Consider the following 22,637-nt stretch of genomic DNA (forward strand, 5'->3'; position numbering starts at 1 on the left):
CACCTTCACGGTCACATCAACACAAGCATCAAGTTTAATGCAAGGGCCATTTTAATAATCCAGTAACAGTGAAACCACTGTATGCACAGTTGCTGGTATATTTTTGCAACCTGACAACTCTGCTTTCAGGGTTATTTGAAAGAATGCCACTGGTTTCAATCTTACCTCTGGCAAGCCGCTCTACGGTAAAGGATGTCCCTTGAGCTTATAAATTGATGGATCCGAGCCGAAAAAACCTGGAGGGTAGTTTCTTTTTCATTCACATGACCAAAGTATTCATCAACCACTGTGAATTCCTTATATCAATCACATGGCTCTTCACTGTTTGAGACACTTGGCACCCTTATCCTTGCCAAATGCCAAAGCTGGCAATATGTCATGCAGACAGACTTCCTAATTTCTCTTTATAAATCTCTCACCACACACTGCCCCTCACATTCATGATTCCTGCTGACAACCAATGATTAACAAATCTCTGTGCATATCAACTCTACTCGATCAGTTTTTAAACAGCTTCAACCAATGGCATACTATAATTTAACCTAAATGACTTTGTGAATGTACTGTAAACACTGCAATAAACATCTTCAATCCTGCATCGACAATAACAATCCAATAATAAAGCTGTAGTACAAGCCAATGGAGGTGAATAAGTCAGCCACAAACTATTCATCGCACAGCATTCCCGGTTTAACAAGCACTCTTGACAAATTCAAATAAAATCCACATCTGTCTGTCTGGTGCTCCTTTCCGGTGCCCTTTGCAAGGTATATGCTTGATTTTCTCAAATATGGACTCGGGGTCACTTGGCCACATAAATTTAGGCAGATGTCAAGAATACATCTGTTCTGACTTGTATATCCCACTACTCTGGCTGCTTCAAATCATGGAGGTTGAAATATGGCATGCTACAAATGAAAAGCTTTTTCTGGATAAATAAATGACTACTGCTTCTCATATACTGACGTCAAAGATACAGACTAGTGCTGCATTCTTCAGCATGAATAGGCCATACACTTCCAGTCCCAATGTAAACTGCAGATAATGGACGATGCCAGAATGTCAATAAAATGACTGCACATATGATGTCTTGTAGACAGTGTTGTAAACTCCTTTGGCAATTCTTTTTTTAATTAAGAAACATATTTATTGAATTATCATTTATGACATAAGCAATCATACATTTACATAAATTAAAACAAACCGTACTGACACATTTTCAGTTGTAAACATTATACATCACTTATAATCTTCTATCGTCAAACATCACATAGCTCATTACATTCCTGCCTTCCATTAATCATCATTCCTCCTCCAAAACATTATTCTGCATGTATTATTCCCACAATTACCGTTTTTTCTATGTAACTTGTTCCTGCCCTTCTCTAAAGATTCCATTTCCAGTTCTTTTATCTCTGTACTATATTCACTCATAGCCGGCCTTAGGCATAGGCCAACTAGGCAGGTGCCGCTCAAGCAGGGGCGCTTTTCCAGTATTTATTTGGTGTAGGTAGACCAGGATGGGGGCACTTGGTGGTGTGTGGGGGGAGCGCTGTGGAGCCCTTTTTCCTAGGGCACCAGTTGACCAAATCAGCTCCTGTATTCACTACTTCTAGTTTGTCTAGTATGGTGGTTTGTTTAGACTTGGGCAGGTACCAGAATGAACTCAGCAAGGCCTTAATATGTCTAGGCAATTCCGATTCTGTATCACAGCTTAAAAAATAATTTCCTTACTTACACCAATCTACTCACTCAGTATTCCTGATACAGTAGTCTGCAGGGAATTTTTAAATTCTGCTAAGTCATTACACTCCCCAAAAATATGTTCCCAATTACCTCTTTTTCTCCATCATCCCTCCAACATTTGCAATCTACTAGAGAAAAAAAAAACTTCTTTGGAGTCTGCTTGAGGTATAAAAATATATACGCAAACACTTGCGACCAAAGATCCTAAATCTCCTAAACTCTGCTGCGCATATATATATATATATATATATATATATATATATATATATATATATATCCTCCCATTGTTTCATTGTGAGTAGATTATCCCACCTCTCTTCCCAATCATTTTTAACCTCCTCTGATTGATTTCTGTACTTATTATGCAATACATTTTATATGCCCTAATAATTATTCTTTTTTTTAACAGCAGCTTCTGTTCTGGAATCTAGTAAAAACTCTACCAGTGTTGGTCTTTAACTTAGGATCCATTACCCTATTCCTTTCTCTTTGCCTATACTCCAACATCAATCCTTGATAGGGAACACAATCTCTAGCCTGCAGTCCAAATTAATTCGTGGCCTCTTCCCATTCAATTACCTGCTCCCAATGCCTTGATTCCTTTGCCAGTTTTCTCCAGTAAATTCCAGTCCCCCCTTGCCTTTTCTCTGTACCCCTAACTGCAGACATCCCTGTTGGCAGAATCTCCTTTATTCATTCCTGTGTTGGCTTAGCTCCTAGAATACTTTCTGCTATTTTGTAACTATAATATTCAATATGGTTAAAAAGCCGTGGTGGTGTAGCGGTAGCGTTGTTGCCTCACAGCAGGAGGTTCTCCCATTCAGTTCTCAGCTGGTGCACCTTCTGTGTGGAGTCCTCCCCGCGGTAGAGTGGCATTCGAAAGACACGCGTAGAATGGGCGTGCCTTCGATGAAGGTTGGGCATCGAGCTGGCACCTCAACACCCATAAAAAAATCTACTGCCAATCATTAGCGGACCGGAGTTCCGCTGTGGCGACCCCTAACCAGAAAAAGCCAGAAGAAGATGATCAATACTCAATATGGTCATTGTTCACCTTAAGGATCTGATCCAAAATCTCAGTCTCTCCTTATTTCTTAAGCTTCTCTGCTCTTTCATCATAATCCTATTCCACTTTGAATGATAGGTTTCTGCTTGTGCTATGTAGGAGCCTTAACTGTACAGCTCTGAAATACCTCATTCAAATCTGGTAATCCAAACCACCTTATTCTATTAGAAAGATCAATTTATCCGACTTGACTCTAGCCCTCTTCCCCTCCTAGATAAAATCTTCCAACTCTTTATTAATTGGTATACACAACTTCTCTGATTGACAAAAAATATGTCTGACCTGTGCATAACCTTCACACAAAGTAACACAGGCTGAAATCCACTGATCCACACATGACATTTTATTTAAAACATGAAACGAAGTAAGTGCTTTCGTCTGGTATATGTAACCAGACTTCTTCAGACAAATAAAAACTGCATGCAAAGCAATTTATATGCATCAGAGTCACAATTAGTCACACCCCACTTAAACTTAATGAGCTCAAAGAAAGTAAAAACTTTTTGTGCTAACCAAAATGCATGATGCAGCTAAAAAAGCATCTCATATAAATCACTTTGTAAAAAAAAAAAAAAAAAAAAAATATATAAATATATATATATATATGTATATGTGTGTGTGTTCTAAAATCAGAAAATGTATCGTACAATAAATGACCTGTGCATAAAACTGAAGGGACTAAAAACATTTTCACTGCTTGTGTATTGCTATCCATATCCATTTTAGTCTCTTCCCACATATCCTTCGCTGCCATAACAGAATTATTTTTAATCCATACTCCTAAGTACTTAATTTTATCATGTCCCCATAAATGTGTACTGCTGAAACACGTCATGTGTGGGTGCACAGTTTACAGCTATTGTCTTTGTTTTTATTATTAATTTTGTATCCTGAAAAGACGGGAAACTGTCTCCGAATGCTGCACAATGCTGAAATGTCCTCTTCCGATTTTATCAGGTACAAAATAATATCATCTGCAAATAAAGCCCACTTTTCTTGATAACTATATCAATCATATCCTTGAATGTCCGGACTCCCTTATTTTCTTTGCCAGTGGTTCTAAATATAATGCAAATAACAAATGGAAAGAGGACACCCCTGCCTGGTTCCTCTGTTCAAACAGAACTTTGGAGACAGGAACTCCCTGCCCCATAATTTTCGCCTCCAATCCTTCATAAATCCTCCTAATCAACTGTTATTTTATTAGGGAATGCAAATGCTTCCACTGCCCTGCTCATAAAATCCCAACTTTTCTGTTGCCAAATGCTTTCACTGCATCAGTACCTACCAACAATAGTGGTATTTTCTTACATTCTGCTTCCCCCTGGATCATCATTGTTGTAGTAATGTTGTCAAATGTTTGCCTTCCCTCCACAAAACCTCAGTGATCCATATCTACCAATTAAGGCATCACCTTTGCCATTCTTTGAGGTATTATAGACAAACACTTTATAATCATGGTTTAGAATGAAAATGGGCCTACATGAAGTTGGATCTGATGCTTTTTACCATCTTTAGGCATTACAGCAACCACAGCTTTCTTCTAGGATGTTGGATGTTTACAGGTTCATAGTTGGTGCTTATCCTTTTAAAATACTGTTAAACAAAACCTTCCAGATCTTTATCATTTTCTTCCTTCCTGGTTTCCAAACTTCCACAGCAATTCATCTATTCCTAGACTCCTTACTGTAGATTGGTTATATGTCACCATTAGTACCTGCTCTCCTTCTATCCCTCTTAGTTAATTGGGCCTCGTTTACCTATAACCTTGGTATATTTAATTTTTCTGCAAACATTTCCCTTCATAATTTTTCTTGATTTCCACATTTCTCTGTTTTATACAGATTTTCATAAAATATCCAAAATATTTCTAATACCTCTATAGGAGCTCTGGTTACTTTCCTTGTTATAGGCTCCCTAAGCTTGGCAACAACCCTTTCTACTTTCTGTTGCCTGAGCCATTGTGCTAAAAGATTTCGTGATCTGGTGTTGCTCAACAGCGATCTTTCTAAACTCATTCATAGAGGTAGCCCTTTATTTTCTCTTTAGCACTTTGCAGTTGCACCTCTGCTTGCTCTGTGAGATTTCCCCTATTCTGCAGTACTTTAACCTTCATTAGGCCCTCTAAATAGTTTTTGCTACTTCTTAAACAGATCACGTTTTCTTTTTATTTCTACCCTATTTTTAAACTCCACTTTAATTTTATCCCAGTCCCTAGCTATATTTTCTGAAGAAATTTCTATCTTACCTAATAACTCCTAAATAATTTCTACTATCCATTCCTTAAATTCCTCTGTTTAACATATAGGTGGGGAAGTGCCACTCTCTCATTTTTATTTCATTATCCTGCATTTTTATTTTAGCTATTATTGGCGACTGATCCGAAATAGTTATTGGACACGTATTAAACTTTTCATTTTCTATGACAATTCTAGTTTACATATAAAAGGTACCCCAAAGCTTCAATTCTGCCCCCAAGGATTTAATGCAGTTCAGCAAGGAAAATGAACCTACCACTTTGGGAATTTAAATTATGGCTTGTCATAACAGAAAAATCATTTTTCTAGAGAAACATGTATGACTTTTAATCTCTGCTATGACGACCCATTAATATATTAGACATCAGCACCATTCTGGTACCTTAAGGAAAAGTCATATACTCGCACCTAATGTAAACACAGCATAAGGCAACAATGAAGCCAGACAACTCAATGGCCACATAAGGTCCGTTTGTTGGAAACTTTCATACAGGTTTGTGCTACTGAAATAGTTTAACATTTCTAGTAAATTCTGGATGAGATATCTAGATATTCAGTTATAATTTGTAGTTGGGTTGTACTTGTAGGAGCAGAGGTAACAGAACAGATGCAATTTGAATTTCTATGCACCAAACTGAAATTGCCAGCAGTGCTTCATCACCCTTTTACTACATTACTTTAAACACTAGAAAAAAAAAGTTATGTACTCATCATAATGTTCCATCTGTGTTGTCCATTTTCATTCTTCCTCAATTAATGGGTTTGGATCTGATCCAACTTGGCCGTTACACTAGCTCATGGCCACCAAAAAGCTCTTGCGTTCTTTCTCTACCCACAATGCACCAAATCCTAACATCTCTCAGACCTTGTTTGCTGCTTGACAGAAAGACTACTATGATATGCCATGTCTTGGAACTCAACACAAATGGCAGTTGTCTCCTTGAAGCTTCTCATTCTTCCCGAAGTCTGTCATTAAAAAGGATGGTGGTTCGTGGGTTGTGAGCTGAAGAAGAATGAAAATGGACAAAGCAGATGGAACTTTATGGTGAGTACATAACTTCTTTATCTGAAGTTGTCAATTTTCATTCATTCCTCATCTAAAGGGACAGAGTCCCCAGCTACCTAAATCCTGGGTGGACTCTAAGGAAGGATATTACTGAGTGCTGTTGAGCCAAAGGCCGCTCTTCCCCTCGAAACCAGATCTACTTTGTAATGAGTAGTAAAAGTATGAAGATTTGACAAAGTTGCAGCCGTTCATATATCGTCCAAGGAAGCTCTAGACTAGAACACAGAAGTTGCCATAGATCTGGCTGAATGAACTTTTAAAGGTTTTGATAAGGAAAGATTCAACTTTGTTATGGACAAATGAAATGTAATCCGTCAACCATCTAGCTAGAGTTACCTTTATAACTGATTTACCCAATTTAGTATGTGCAACGGAGATAAATAGGTGAGTTGTCTTTCTAATTCCTTTTGTTCTGTCTAGAAAAAAAAAATGGTCTATGAACAACCAATAAGCGCAACAGATATTCTCCTTTATTTGCAAATTTAGGAAAGAATACTGGCAAGTTACTGGATTGGTTGATGTTGGGTTCTGACACACCTGGGGAAGGAAGGAAGCACTGTACATAACATTACCCTATCCTTATGAAAAATCAAGTATGGTGGATTTGAGTATGATGCTTGAAGTTCTGAAGACACCAGATGGCATATTGGCTAAGGTCTTTGCCTACCATGCACAACGTTTGATCCTGACCTCAGGCCAATGCCTGTTTGGAGTTTGCATGCTCTCCCTGTGTCTCTGTGGGGTTCCTCCCACCTGTGAAAAACATGCAGAGTATTTTCATCTCAAACTCACCAATGCATGGAGTTGTGAGCAGCAGCACAGACTCTACATGGACCCTATGGGGTAGGAGTTGTACAGGCCAACTGCTTTGGGCATCTACTGTGGTGCGCAGTATCATCAAGATCCACAGAAATCACAGACTGCATGCTGTGGCAGGGCTAGCCACTCAACTGTGTATAACATGACTTAGGTGATTCGGTCATGTTGACTAATGTTGCCAAAATGGGCATGGGTAGTTACCAGTAAAAAGGGGGATGAGGACCTGGTCTACTCTGACCTACGCCAAGGACCCATGCTAATGGTGGGTGGGGTGCATGTGCCCCTAATGGCCAGTGTGCGCCTGCCGTAAAGCCCAGCAGCCCTTAGTCAATAAGCTACTAGATGGCTGGTGTCTCATTGCCCAGCCTGGGTTAACTGGGATAGTTCTTTTGAGCGAAAGCTGGATGTAAAACCAATCAACCTGCCAAACATGAACTGAGAATTGCTACACTTAATTTAGGTTCACTGACAGGACGCAGCTTGGAAGTGGATGACATGATGACACAGAGGAAGCTGGACATCCTATGCATCCAAGAGACAAGATGGAAGGGCAGTGCAGCACAGCCACTTAGCTTGAGATCCATAGTAACAGACTCATGGCAATCAGACTCCTGAGTGATGATAGGGTGGCATTCATAATCTCAGCCTATGCCCCACAGCAGGGTTGTGATAGTGAGGAAAAGAGTGCATTCAGACAGCAGTTGCAGGACATACCGGATAAAGCAGGACAACAGGAATTGGTGGTGATAATGGGGGACTTGAATGCACATATCAGGACAGACAGAACAAGATATGATGACTGCCTGGGCCCACATGGGTGGGGCAACAAGAATAGAGGAGGAGAGACCATTCTAGACTTCTGTCTGACAAATGGCTTGATAGTAGCCAACATATAGTTCAAAAAGAGATAGTCACAAGATCACATAAAAGAATGGCCAGCATACAACTCAGGTACACTTCCTCCGAGTAAGAAAAGGGCAATGGGGTAGAATCAATGATTGCAAAGTCATCCCCAGTGAAACAGTCATCCAACAGCATAAACTACTTGTTGCCACAATCAGCTACATGCAGTGAAGGCTCCAAGGTCAACAGAGACAAGGCTGAAGACCTGGAAGTTGACTAGAGAGAAGGTACAACAGTTCAAGAAATTACTTAGGGCTCTAGCACCCCAACAGAATGAGGAAATAGATGGAGCTGAAGAAGAATGGCAGAATCTCAAAACAGCATGTGTGAGGACTACAGAACAGATATGTGGTCAAGCCAGACATGGAAAAAAGGTACATAAGGAAAGCTGGTGGTGGAATGCAGAAGTCCAGGAAGTCATCAAAAGAAAGGAGAAATGCAGGAAAAAGTGGGAGCTAGAAAAGACAGACCAGGATAGGAAGGAATACGGTTTGGCTAACAAAGAAGCTAAGAAAGGAGTTGCAATAGCATAGAATAAGGCATCGGAGGCACTCTACTAGATTCTGGAAAGTGACTCAGTAGGTGGCACAAAGAAACTATATCAGGTTGCAATGCAAAGACAGAAAGATAAAGAAGATAGTCAAACACCCTTCATAAGGTATGCCAGCAACAACCTGATCACCAATCCACAGGACATCAAAGGCAGATGGAAGGAGCATTTCCAGCAGCGTCTTAATGAAGAAAACCCTACAGAAGGTGTTCTGCCTCAGAAACAGCCTACAATGAGAGAAGACGAGGATAACACTAAGCAAGATGAAGTCAGAGAAAGAAGCAGGCTCAGATGAGGTCACAGCAGATATGATAAAGATGTTGGGTGAGATAGGGGAGAAACGGTCCTGTGGGCACTAATAGCAGTGTGAAGAGAAAGGTGTATCCCAGATGACTGCAGAATGAGCATACTCGTGCCAGTGTACAAGAACAAAGGGGGCCATCCAGAAAAGAGAGACTCCAACTGGGCATTCCTAGACTTGAAAAAAGCATATAGCAAGGTCCCAAGAAAGCTGATTTGGGCAGCCCTGTGGTGGTTTGAAGCTCCAGAAACACTAGCAGCATTAATGCAGGCTATGTACAAGGACCCAATGACTCAAGTACGAACAGTGCTCAGTCTCACAAAGGGATTCCCAGTGGGAGTGGGTGTGCACCAGGGTTCAGCTCTGAGCCCACTGCTCATCATACTGGTGATGGATTACTTTAGCAAACAGGTTGGGGGGGACAGATCAGCAAAGTTGCTGTATGCAGATGATGCGGCATTATAGGCAGACTCAGCAAGGGATTCAGGAAAGGACTGGGTAATGAAATGCAAACCTGAAGGCACATGAGATTAAACTAAGCACATATAAGACAGTGGTAATAGCAGCAAACTGGGGAAATAAGATGAGAATTGAGATACAAGGGAAGATAGTGAACAGGTAAAGAGCTTCAAAGGTATCTGGGAAGGGTGGTTGAGAAGAAGGGAAGTCTGAATGAAGAGGTCAAAGCTAGAATCAGAGGGACTGTAGCCAACTGGCATAGAGTGTCAGGTGTAGTCTATGGCAGAAGAATGCCAAAGCTGAAAAGTAAGGTGTACAAGACAGTGGTGCAACCAGTATTACTGTATGGTACAGAAACCTGGCCTGTAAAGGCAGAGCAGATGAGGAAGCTAGAGGTGATGGAAATGAAGTACCTGAGAAGGGTGGCAGGATGCACACTGTGGACAGATGAAAAAATGAGGACACGAGCAGAAGCCAAAGTAGCTCCAACTGCAGTAAAGATCAAAGAGAACAGATTACCGTGGTTCGGACAGATGTTTAGAAAAGCAGAAGACAATTTGGTGAAGAAGAATTGAAACAGATAGGAAGAACGTAAGAGGAAATGAGGATGTCCAGTAAAGAGGTTGATGGATTGTGTGAAAGAAGATCTGTGACAGTCAGGCAGGAGTATGACACTGGATTGAGAGAGATTGTGACAGTCAACACGATACCCTGACCCTATGTAGAAGAATGGGAAAAAGGGGCTGATGATGATAGTGATCACACAGACATTGCCAACATCCTAGCTGACAGGTTCAGCGCAAACTTCTCCCTCCCCCTCCACCAAAAGGGCAAATATCTATCCCAGCAGAGTGCTGCCCCCCGACATCTCAGATGCTCAGGTAAGAGCCGCCCTCTCCAAAGCAAAAAACACAGCATCAATGGGACCAGACGGTGTCCCGGGCTGCATCCTATATGAACTCCAAGAAGAGCTAAACCCAAACATAAAAGTACTGTTCAATCTCTGCTTTACTACAGGATATGTACCCAAAGAGTGGCGTACAGCAACAGTGGTCCCTCTCCACAAAGGTGGTGCCTCAACGGATCCTGGAAACTATCACCCCATAAGCCTGACTAGCTTGGTCTGCAAAGCTATGGAAAGGATCATCATGGACCTCATAAATAAAGATATTGGGGACCTACACACACTGGATCCTACCCAGTTCGGCTCTGTTAAGAGCAGATACTGCCTCTTAAACCTGGTCGATTTCTTTGAAACTGTCACCAAGGCCATTGACGAGGGGAAGGTGGTCCACACAGCCTACATGGACCTCACAAAAGCCTTCGATACAATACCCCACTCGGGCATTATAGAAAAGCTCACCAGCTTAAATATAAACCCCTATGTCACTAGATGGGTTGCAAACTGGCTCAAGGACAGAACCCACATGGGTAGAATTGCTGGAGCCATGTCAGACTCCAAACCAGTTACAAGTGGCTTCCCACAAGGCTCAGTCCTGGGACCTCTCTTGTTCGGTATATATTTCTTGGAGGTACAGGCCAACACGGAAGGACTATGGCTAACCAAGTTCGCAGATGACTGCAAACTGGGCGCCATAATCGACTCTCCAGCCGACACAAGCATCCTCCAAAAGGGCCTCATAGAAACAGACAACTGGTGCCAGAGCCATGGCCTCAAGCTAAACGCCAAAAAGTGTATAGTCATCCCCTTTGGCAAAAACAAAGTGCCCACAAATTGCCACATAGGTGGTAATCCATTAAGTACAGAAGAAGTAATTAGGGACCTGGGGACCCAAGTTGATAGCAATCTCTCATTTGACAACCACGCGGCCAAAGTGGTTAGAAAAACATTTTATATAGCCCACCTAATCATGAAGGGATTCACATCTAGATCAGGGGAGGTCATTGTGCCTCTTTACTCATCCCTCATCAGGCCCATAATTGAGTACAATGCCCCTTTTGGGATGTACCTTACCAGACACCTGCAGCAACTGGAAAGACCCCAAAAGTACCTCACCAAGAGGATCAAAGGGCTCAAACAGATGCCACATGCTGCCCGGTTAAAGAAACTCCAGCTCTACTCAGTGGCATACCGCCTGCTCAGAGGCGATCTGTGCCTGACGTATAAAGCAATGTCCAACCCGGAATTAATGGACATGCTGCACTTCAGAAAATCCAAATCCCATCGAGCCACGCGCTCGAGAGACTTGAACCTCAGCACTGAAATAAATAGGACATGCTGGAGGGACAGATTCATAACCCAGAGGCTCCCTTCACTCTGGAATAAAATCCCAGTCCAGGTTAGGCAGAGTCCCTCATTGACTGTCTTCAAGAGGAATCTTGATTAGTGGATGGGAGATCATAGATTTACCCCGGGTATCACTTCTGTGTCACTGTTAGACAGAGGCACAGTATACTAACCTCGAAAAAGGGCATAACAAAATTAATTTAAAATGGGTGGCGAAAGCCAAACACACTCTGGCTAGGCTTATAAATGCCCTAGGGCAGATAGCCTAGTATGAACCTATGAACCTATGATACTTGAAGTTCTGAAATTCTTCTAGCAGATGTAAATGCAACTAGATAGCTTTCCAGGTCAGGAATTTAAGATCACATTTAGCTGCCAGTTCAACAGGAGAATGAATTAAGGCTTGCAGTACCAAATTTAAATCTCATGGAGTGGGGTGACTTTATAAGGGGGTCTTAGCAGGACAGTGCCTCTCAAAAAGGCTTTGCACAGCTTAGAGGAAGCCAGCGAAGAATTCTGAAATTCTGATAGTTGGAGATAGTTGCTAGTTGGACTTTTATAGTTGATGAGCTGGCATCTCCATTAAATAGACTTGCCAAAAATTTCAGAACAGATTGAACCAGAGCTGAGAAGGGGTCAATTTGATTTTGTTCTGGCCAGCAAACCAACTTTTTCCATTTACTCCTGTAGAGTTTCCTAGTAGATGGTAAAGGTATGGAATGTACAGGGGAAGAGAGCATTGGTTGTCTGGCTATTAAAGGAACTGGAGAAACCATGATGTTAGTTTGAGATATCCAGGTGAACCATGCCTGCTAGGTGGGACACTAGGTTTGAAGTTGGATCCGGAAGCCAAGATGGGTACTGTAGGTGAGGCCAAAGGAAGGGAAACCAAATCTGTAGAGGCTAGTACGGCACACTGAGGATGACTTTGCTCTTTAACTGTGCTGGAATTGAGGGGGGGGGGGTTCAGAGGGTAAAACATGCAGAAGGTCAGGGGCCAATCATGGAATAGAACATCCCTCGGTGATTACCCCGGTGGGGGGATTAGGTCAAAAAAGCAGCTGTACTTCTTATTTAGGGGAGAGGCAAAAAGATAGCAAGGCTGGTCGCACCACTGACTGAAAATCATATCCGGCACTTTGTTGATGAGAGACCACTTATGAGGTAGTAAGATGGACCTGTTCAGTTTGTCTGCTATCATACTGGACTTCTCCGGAATATGCATTGCTATTAGAAAGTGGTTGGAAGAAATCACTCTATCACACTGACGGCTTCACTGGGGATAAGATTTGGTTCCCCCTTGTTTGTTGATTTACCAAACTACTGACATGTTGTCTGTCTGGACTGCAATTGTTCAGAAAGGGAGTCAGTCTTGGAATGCCTGCAACACCAAAAACACCATTATCATCTCCATAACATTGACATGCAAGTTGGCATCTTCAGTGGACCAAGTGCCTTGGACGGTTTTCCCCAGGAAATGCCCCACCAACCCAATCTGGGAAGCGTCCATGGTCACTACAGCCTTGGGCTGTGGGAGGATGAAAGGACAACCTTGTAATACCTGTTGCAACTGCATCCACCAGCAAAGGTCATCTTTTGCATACCTGAGTTATTCTTATTTTTGTTTATAAAAAACAATTTTTTTTAGAAGAGAAAATAATAAATGCAATTTTGCTGACATGGGTTGAGAAAGCATTGACCATTGTACTGCTAGCATCCATTGTAGAATTCTCATGTGGAAACTCGCTAAAGGAACTAAAATTATTGTCGCTGACATTAATCCCAGGGCATAATCAATCGGGCTGAAATTCTGGTACTGCAAATTAATTTCCTGACCATTATTCTTATTGTTTGTACTCCTGAAAGAGGAAGAGGAAGAGGTGCTACCACAGATACTGTGTGGAACACAACCGCTATGAATTCTAATGTTTGTGTCGGTTGTAAGTGAGACTTGTCATAATTTATGGTTATTCTGAAATGTAAACAAGTCTGTTGCACGTGATCGCATACTTCTGTCAGTCGATGCCTGGTCGGGGTGGTAACAAGCCAATTGCCTGGATATGGAAACACTCTCAAGTACGCTGCTACTACTGCCATACATTTGGTGAACATCCTGGAGTCTGTGGTGAGGCCAAAGGGCAGTGCTCTGAAGTAATAGTGACTGGCTGCTAGCTGGAAGAGCAAGTATCTTCTGGATTGTCTGTTCATTTTTGTGTGATAGTATGCATCCTGAAGGTCTACTGAGCACGTCCAGTCATCCTTGCCCAGAAAGGGCAGAATGGACTGAACTGTGACCACTTGGAACTTGTGTGTGTTGAACTGACTTAAAAACTGATCTTCAGTCACCTGTTTTCTTTGGCACTAAAAAGAATATTGAGTAAGTTCCAGATTATATTTGACTTGGTGGGACCTCTTGGATGACTTTTCCTTAGCAGCATTTGAATTTCTACTGCTGTTGCTTTCCTCTGATTGGGTGGAACATTGGGAAATTTTCTTAAAAATGGTGGTGGTAGGTTAAAGGAAATTATATAACCTCTGGAAACAATCCTCTGCACCCAAATGTCTTTTGTTGTATGTAGCCAAGCTTTCCAGTGCAGACATAAGTGACCCCCTACTTCCTCCAGAAGTGGGCAATTGGGCCTCCTTTAGGAATGATGAAAAGGTCCATTGGAAAAAGAACCTCTAGACCTCTGGTTTTGTTGGCCTCCTCTGCCACCTTCCATTGAAGCTCTCCCCTCTGCCTCTGGGGGAACTATCACCACGCGTGTCCTGGAAAGGACCCTGGGACTTTCTGAACCACATTTTTTGACCTCCCCATTGAGTCCTGGAGAAGGTCCTTTGAGGTTCGAAAAACACACGCTCACTACAAAGAGGGTCTTTCTGTCTTTCTCACACCTGGAGAGTGTGTCCTTCACTGTGGGGCCAAACAAAAGTGCCTTCAAAAGAAGCACTGATGAACGAGGACATGAAGGCTCTGCAAAATCACACAGGAACATCCAGCATGTCTCCTCATGGAAATTACTTGAATCTGCTGCCCCTAAGCTGCCTTCTGCAGTGTAAGAGAGTAGCCTCATGGACGAATCAGATATAGCTTTGTAAGGTTGCTAAGACCGTGCCTCAGCAGTGTCATTTCCAGAAAGAGATTTCGATAGCTCTTTAATCAAGTCTCTTTGAAGTCTCATAAAATGTGCCAGATAGTTCAGCAATCCGAGTGCAAAAGTCACTGAAGCATAAACATGCTTCCCAAATCTTCAGAAAAAGAGGTGGGCAGCAAACTCTTTAATATTAATTTATTTCTCCTTTCAGCAACAGGATGAGGGTTAAACTTATTGCAAATGCTGCAATCTATGTTTAAATGATCTGGGCCTAAGCAGTAGGTGCAAAGAGAATGGGCAGAGAGATGCAGTTTGTGCCCACACTTATATTTCTTGAATCCCGAAGGACCTTTTCCGGACAACCTGTGAAAGAGATATTAAACCAAAAAAGATATGACAACTTTTTCTTTTAATACTAGGAAAGGGAAGAAAAGGTAAGTACCACCAATGGTACTAAAGAATTTACACAAGTTGTAATAGAAAGGAAATAAAATTATACCAGCAATGGTATACTTGGAAATACACAGTGTATAAGGGTTGGGAATGAAAACTAGGCCTACCAGCAATGGTAGGTAGAAATTTACACTAAAGAGCATATGGAAGGAGTTTACTAATACACTGACGAAGAAAATATAAATATCGAAATAAAATGTTTTGAAAAGGAAATATATTAGAAAAAAAATCTCTTATTCTATGATTCGACACTGAAGGCGACCACGTCTAGACAGGAAAACAGCAAACAAGCTCTGAGGGATGTTAGGGATTGCTGCATTATGGGTAGGGAAGGAGCTCGAGAGCTTTTTGGTGGCCACGAGCTAGTGCAACAGCTGAGTCAGATCAGAGGATCTGATCAGAATCAATTAACTGAGGAATGAATGAAAATTGACATCAGATGGCGTGTTTTAGATGTGGGAAGAAGGGACATATTGTTGTTACTCACGGTTTAATCAGCAATATAAATGTTATGTCTAGCAAAAAAAAAAAAAAGATGGGATTTCTAACTAGCAGAATTGTAAATAATGTACTGATGGAATAAGATGTAGCAACTGCGAGATTAGCAAGAGATAAAATGACCTAGAATAGTAGAATCTGGATATTGTCATGACTGAGTTGGCCAAATGTATGGTACATGGGTGGATGGGTGAGAATCAAAACATTAAGACAGCATGGTCAAACTTGTTAAGGAACTTTATAACTGTATACATAGAACACATGACAAATGAAGGGTAAAAACAATGTGTCTACAGGCAGAAATTCAAACTTTGCTGGGTAATGTCCTACATCCTGTAGCTTTGGTATATAATCTAGCTAAACTAACACAATATTATTGGTCAGGACTACTCTCACTAAAAGGCCCAAGGAGACTATGGGCAAAGGGAGCATCACTAAACACACACTATACAGAATATACCTCTAGTACAAATGGAGGAGGGAGCAGCCGGCTGGCACTAAATAAATTGCACAGTGCTGTTAAGAAAGGAATAGGTGTAGAAACTTCAAAAGCAAGTAGAACCTGGCACTGGCTGAAAGGGACAGAAGAACTTGTGTGTCATCAATAACTCATTACTGTGAGAACCCCAGCTATTAAATTAGTAGAATATGCTTGTGAAGACAAATGAAGAGACCCATAATGATAAGCACACTAAAGGATGAAAGGACAACTGAAAAGAACCCCAAGTTTCACCATGTAATGTCAAAACAGAGGGGTAGTATTCATAGGGGAAAAATAAAGGCAGAGGAAAATGATTGGCATGAGTTTTCTTTTGCAGAAGCTGAAACAGGAGAAGAAACTCGTATACTTGAATTCATAGGCAAAAAGGCTTTACCTTCTACTTTACAAGTGTAGTGACAACAGTGTTCCCAACTTGATAGGTTTGCAGACAACACATGACAATAGGAAAATGATGTGTTAAGCAGGGCCACAGAAAATATAGCCAGATTAAAGGAGGAAACAGATGAGCAGATGGGTTCTATCCCACACCAATGTTTTCAGTTAAAGAATGACTTCCTGTACAGGGTGACTAAATATGGATATTTTATAGGATTATGTAAAAGGAGAGACCCTTTAAAAATGACTTGCAAAGCTTGTGGTTTGCCAGAGAGTAATACTGGAAGCCATTTTGCGGAAGTTGGAAATGGAAGTCAATTCTAAGTTTTTTATAGTGAAATATCTAGAATAAGTCTTGAACAAATTAGGAATCAGGGAACAGTTGGAATACTGCCAAAGAAATGGTCTATACCTTGCTGATTGGTCCATACAGAGAAACAATAGCATTAACTTCTATAGACATTATGAGTTGATTCTTTTTGACAAACTGACATTCCGAGATGCAGCAGGCTCGCTGTCCATCAGTGGAAACTACAGTTGTGTAAGTAAACTCACACAGACATTAGTCTCAGCCCTTAGAAGACATTGCTAGGTTAGGAAAAAATACATGTCCAGAGAAGATACTGCTAGAAAAAGAAAAAAAAATCAGAGTCGAATCAGACTTTGGCCACTATCAAGCTGTGTGCTCAGGCTACTCCCCTTACTCATAATCCCACGTAAGAAGAAAGATACCTCAGATTGCATCTGACCCAATAACAGAATAAGGAAGACTGTCCCCAGACTTACAACAACCAAGAAGTCACATAGTTCAAAGGAACCACCTGTCATGCCTAGGACTTGCAGTACTTTATCAAGTCAAGGTAGTTCAATACAGTCGCTCCAGGAATCAGGAAAAATAATTTAAAGGGGAGGGGGTGCTGAGAAGGATGGAAGCAAACATAGATCTATCATGTTAAGTGCCTAACTCTTTCACATCCATTCCTCAATGAATGGGACTGTGTCTCCAGCTACTAGAATACTTGAGAGGTCTCAGGGATGGATATTCCAGAGCACAGATGAACCAAATGAGGTTCTTGATACGGACTGCAAATCCAATTTATACTGAGAATTGAAGGTATGGACATTGGACTAAGTAGATGCAGCACAAATGTCATCAAGCAATACTTTGGAGAAGAATTCTGTAGAAGTAGCTACAGATCTTGTTTAGTGGGCCTTAGGAGGTCTGGATATGGAAAAGCCTTTTTTTTTTGTAGACACAGAAGATACAATCAGATAGCCAATGAAACAGCGCTATCTTAGTTACTCAGTTTGGCTGAGGAAAAGACTACAAATAACTTGTCTGTCTTTCAGAATTTTGTAGCACAATGCAAACAAAAATTAAGCTGACAATGCATAACCAACAAATGTAGAATGTATTCACCTTTATAGGAGAAGTTTGGGAAGAAACCAGGAAGGTTGATTGAGAGATGATTTTGAAGGCAACTTTGGGAGAAAGGATTAGTTGTTAGAGTTGCTCTATCCTTGTGGAAGACCAGATAAGATGGCTTACCAGATAGACTGTGTAGCTTCAAAATTCTCCTAGCAGAGGTGACTGCTACCAAAAACAGAATTCTTGGCATGGAAAACTAAGTAAATTTTAGCAGAAGGTTTAAAAACTAGTTAGGACATGAAAAACAATGGTAATGTCCCAAGGAAGGAAAGAGTCCCAGAGTGGGGATCAAAGGAAGAGGGGTACCCTTAAGAAACTGTTTAAACAGTCTAAGGGAGGTGGTGTGAGAGTAAGGAGAGTGATTCTCTCCAATATGAAAACTGGAGACAGCTGCTAGTTGGACTTTGACAGCAGAGTAATAGTCTCCACCATGAAAGACAGGGGCTAGAAAACCCAAAATGGCCATGAGAAGGACTGAAAAAGGGTCTAAATATTTGCTGGAAGTCCAGATAGAGAATCTTTTCCACTTACTTTTTATAGATCTTCCTAGTGGAATGTCTCTGAGTAGAGGTCAAACTGTGAATGACTCTGGAAGAAAGCTTGGACTGCCCAGCCACCACTGGAACTGGAAAAACCAAAAGGTTCGTTTTATGGCTTGTATGTCCGGGTGAGGCAACCCAGATCTACGGTTGAGCCCACACCCATAGAGGGTGAACCAGATAAGGCCAAAGGAAGTGAAACCCCATCCATCAAGGCCAGAAGGGAGCTATGATTATCACTGTGGTCTCTCTCACCAATGCTTTCTGAAGGAGTTCTGGTATCCAAGGGGTAAGGAAGAAAGGTGTACAGAAATCTGGGGGACCAGTTGTGGATCACTGCATCTCTCAGTAACTGCCCCACTTGGGGGATAAGGGCAAAGTACCTGCTGCACTTGGTGTTGTAGAGGGAAGCAAAAAGATTGCAGTAAGATTGGCCCCGATGGCTGAAGATCTGATTCGCTGTTGCTGGACTGAGGTACCACTCAAGAGGGAGAAGGATAGACCTGCTCAACCTGTCTGCTAGAATATTTGACTTCACTGGAATGTGTGTTGCTATCAGAAAGCTGTGAGAAGACATGCCCCCACTGCCACACTCTTATGGCTTCCCAGCATAATCGGTAGGATCATGCTCTTCCCAGTACCAGACCACTGATGTTGTCTATTTCAACAGAAATCACACCTGAGGGGAGAACATTCTGGAATGCCTGCAACTCTAGAAGGGCTGCTCCCATCTCCAAAATGTTGAAATGAAGACTGGCCTCTGCAAGTGACTATGTGCCTTGGACCATCTTTAAAAGGAAATGCCCCCTCACCCCCAAGTGGAAAGCATGTGTGATTACCGTGGCCTGAGGTGAAGGTGTTTCAAATAGGGGCCCTTGGGATACACCAGAGGCCTCCAGTCACTGCCGTATATCAGACATGCAGATCCTTGAGAGAGAAACATGAAAATTCATGGCCTGTGTGATGGACCATTGTGCCAACAAGGTCCACTGGAGAATTCTCATGTGATACCTAGTAGGAGGGATCACTGTGATGGCCACTGCCATCAATCTGAAGACGTGTAAAATCAGTTTTATTGGTGGCTTCTGACATGAAAGAACAGCCAATGCTAGTTTGTCAATTGCAGAGATCCTGGCTTGTGGAAGCTTGACAATTTGTAGTCTTGTGTCCAAAAATGCTCCAATAAATTCCAAGGTCTGTACAGGTTGAAGCTTTGCTGTATTTACTGTGATTCCCAGTACTGAACATAGACGGAGCAAGGAGTCCCTGGCTTGAATAAGATTCCTGGCAGGGATGGTGATGAGCCAATAATCCAAAAAAAAAGGGAACACCTGGAACTGTTGCATTCTGAGATGAGTTCCAACCACTGCCATTCACTTGGTGAATACCTGGCGGAGGGCTGTGGTGAAACCAAAGGGCAGGGCTCTGAAATGACCAGCTCTCAGCCAGAATGCGAAGAAACATCCTGAAGGGTCCCTTCCATTTTTTTATGGTAGTATTCTTCCTGGTGGTTGATTGAACACATTCACTCATCCATAATTTTGTTTGGTTCTCAAATTTGTTCAAATGACTTCAGTCTAAAATTGACCACAGGTCCCAGTTCTTTTTTTGATAATAAAGGAATCTTGATCCTTGTAGGTCTGATGGGACCTTTTGGATGACTTCATTTCTTAGGCTGCTACTTCCTTTTGTTAGGATGGAACTTCAGGATTTTTCTTTAAATGTGGAGGAGAGTAAAGAAAGGGCATGGTATAGCTTCTGGTTATTATCCTCTGCATCCAGACATCTTGAGTGATGGACATCCAGGTGGAAGAGTGCAGGGCCCAGCTTCCATCGACTGCTTCCACAAAGCATCAATTGGGCAAATGTTCAGGAGAGCTGATATGGCCCCTCAGAGAAGGAATTCAAAAAACTCTGGTTTGGCGAACCACCTCTGTCCCTGGGACAACATCTACTATTAGATTTCCTCCCTCTGCCATGGGGAGGTCTCTCTCTAAAAGTGTCTGGAATGAATTCCTGAAATTTACAGAACCAGAGTTTCTGGAAAAGGTTCTCGGGGGGGCTGTATCCTTATGGCAGACAGGGTCTTAACTAGTTCCAATGGAACAGCATTTCTTTCACTTTTGAACTGAAGTGTGCTGATCAGTCACAGGGGGTGTCGATGAAGGATGTCTTGAAATATTCCACAAAATTGCATAGGTGCATCCAAGCATGTATTCCTATTGTTATGCCTATCCCTGCAGCTCTAGATGAATCTTTTGTGGCACTGGAAATGAGATGCACTGAGACATTAGACAACATCTGGAGGGTAACCCACTATGAGTTGACAGATTTTCCTACCTCAGCAGACAGGGACCTTGAGAAAGATTTGAAAAGCTCCTTGGTCAAATGTCTCTGGAAGTGCATAACATGCTGGGTAGAGCAGCATCCCAGTAGCGAAGGTCACTGATGTGTACACTCTCTTCCAAATCTGTCCAATGTTTGAGATTCCCTGTTAGGGGGATGGACAGTGGAACTCTCTTCTGCCACTTCCTTCTCAGTGGTGACTGCCGCAATCATGGAATCCATTGCCGGAACCTTACTCCAATAAGAATGGTCTTTTAGTGATACTAGAAACTTGTTGGGCTTGCGGGGAATTGGCTTGGCCAAGTCTGGCTTCTTCCATGTGAGTTTTGAGATTAAATCTACTATCTCATCCATGGGAAGGACCACTCTAGTAGATGGGCCAGCCCAAAAAGCCTCACGAAATACTGACTCTTCTTGGGAAGGGGCTTTTGAAGGCTCCCCCCTTTCTTTCCAAGGAGTTCTAAAATTCCTCTGAATGAGATGTCCTCAAAAGGGGATTTTGGGGACCCTTACTCTTCATTGCAGTCAGTATCTTCTGTTAGTGACTCCTGTGGGAAATCAACCTGCCTCCTTCTGCACCTGTACTTCGATAAACTTCCCTGTAGGATGCCCTGAGGCAGTCTCTGAAGCTGGTAGAGGGTCCTCAAGAAAAGATGGGCTCAAGGCTTTTGGAGACTGGCTGCCCTGATGGGATAGAAAGAGCAGGATCAAGACCTGAAGAAATCCTGTGGGGAAGGAATGGAACTAAGCCCAAGAGGGAGGTCTTGTCCACATAATGAGCAGAACAGTCTGAGGCAGATATCAGGGCTGCAATGTCTAGCGCTGAAGCCCCGAATGAGAGGAATGAGCCAGAGGGCCTTACAACTGAACTTTCTCCCCAGGTGCCTGACACCTATACCTCAGCCCAGAGATCTGTCAGGATTCGAGATGCTTAGAGCAGACTGGATCAGAGTAACCACTGAAGTTGAAGACCACCAATGTCTTTGAATCTGATAATGACACCCTGGGGGGCACTCAGATCCAACAGCCCTTACTCAGCAGGACAGATCAGGGAAGGAGCAATAGTCTAATGCGGGGAAGAGGCCAGTCACCTGGCTCTAGCAAGGATGCTGGGAGGACCCCCTGTTGGATTTTGGTCTTGAGAAATTTCATCATCCTAGCCATGTCAGCTTCAAAGAGACTCCTGGAGGATCTGAGTGGAGACAGGAAGCCTTGGAGGAAAATTGGGACAATCTCTTCTGGAGAATGAAGTGTCTCAACCTGGGTGTTATCGGCTCTGGTGAAAAAAGTGGCTCTGGCAAGGAAGGTGTCCTAGATCCAAAGAGGATCAGGTCTGACGTGATTACCAGATCTGAAGGTTTTGAATTCATAGGAGCCAGAGCCGAGGAAGGGGAGCCTGTTTGTTGTCCCCCCTTCTCTTTTTCTTGGATTTCTCATGATTCTTAAAATGATTAGCTGGTTTCTTGGTCAGAGGTGAAGCAGATGTAGCAGCAGAGGAGTGAGACTGGAATTTCTACCGAAGAGATAGGGAGAACACCCTAAAGAAGCAATTTATTCTTCCTCTCAACAATGGCCCTATGTTCAAAGGGCTGAGAGACACTGCACTATTCATCCAGACGAGCAACTCCCAAACAGACACATTTAGTATGCACATCTGAAATGGGTATCTCGTGGCCACATGTTTTTTTTAAATTCCAATGGTTTTGCAGACATCTCAACAATACACCCAAGTCAACTAACTGACAACCACAATAATTAAGAGTGATACGCCACCACGTGACCAAAAGATGAGTAGGCCTACAGACTAAGTACCAAAGTTTCGACTCTAAATAACAATATATATATAACAGCCATGTTTTTTTTCTTTTGTTAGGGGAGATTTAAGAACAGGAGAAACTCTTGCTACAAAAAGAAAAGAAAAAAGTGAGAAACCACTCATAAATCACACTTATCTCTCAAAATGAGCCTGAGCACAGAGGACCAT

The 22,637-nt window shown here is 42.2% G+C and overlaps 1 protein-coding gene across 2 annotated transcripts in view; it reads right to left on the minus strand.

The window, feature by feature from the left end:
• The window catches only part of LOC122817576 (ceramide synthase 2-like), a 1,851,243-nt gene that overhangs the window by 54,876 nt on the left and 1,773,730 nt on the right, over positions 1–22,637 (minus strand). The window lies entirely within an intron of this gene.

Source organism: Protopterus annectens, chromosome 13.part0 (assembly GCF_019279795.1).
Source record: "Protopterus annectens isolate FY-2018-M chromosome 13.part0, PAN1.0, whole genome shotgun sequence".
Classification (NCBI taxonomy): Eukaryota; Metazoa; Chordata; order Ceratodontiformes; family Protopteridae; genus Protopterus; species Protopterus annectens.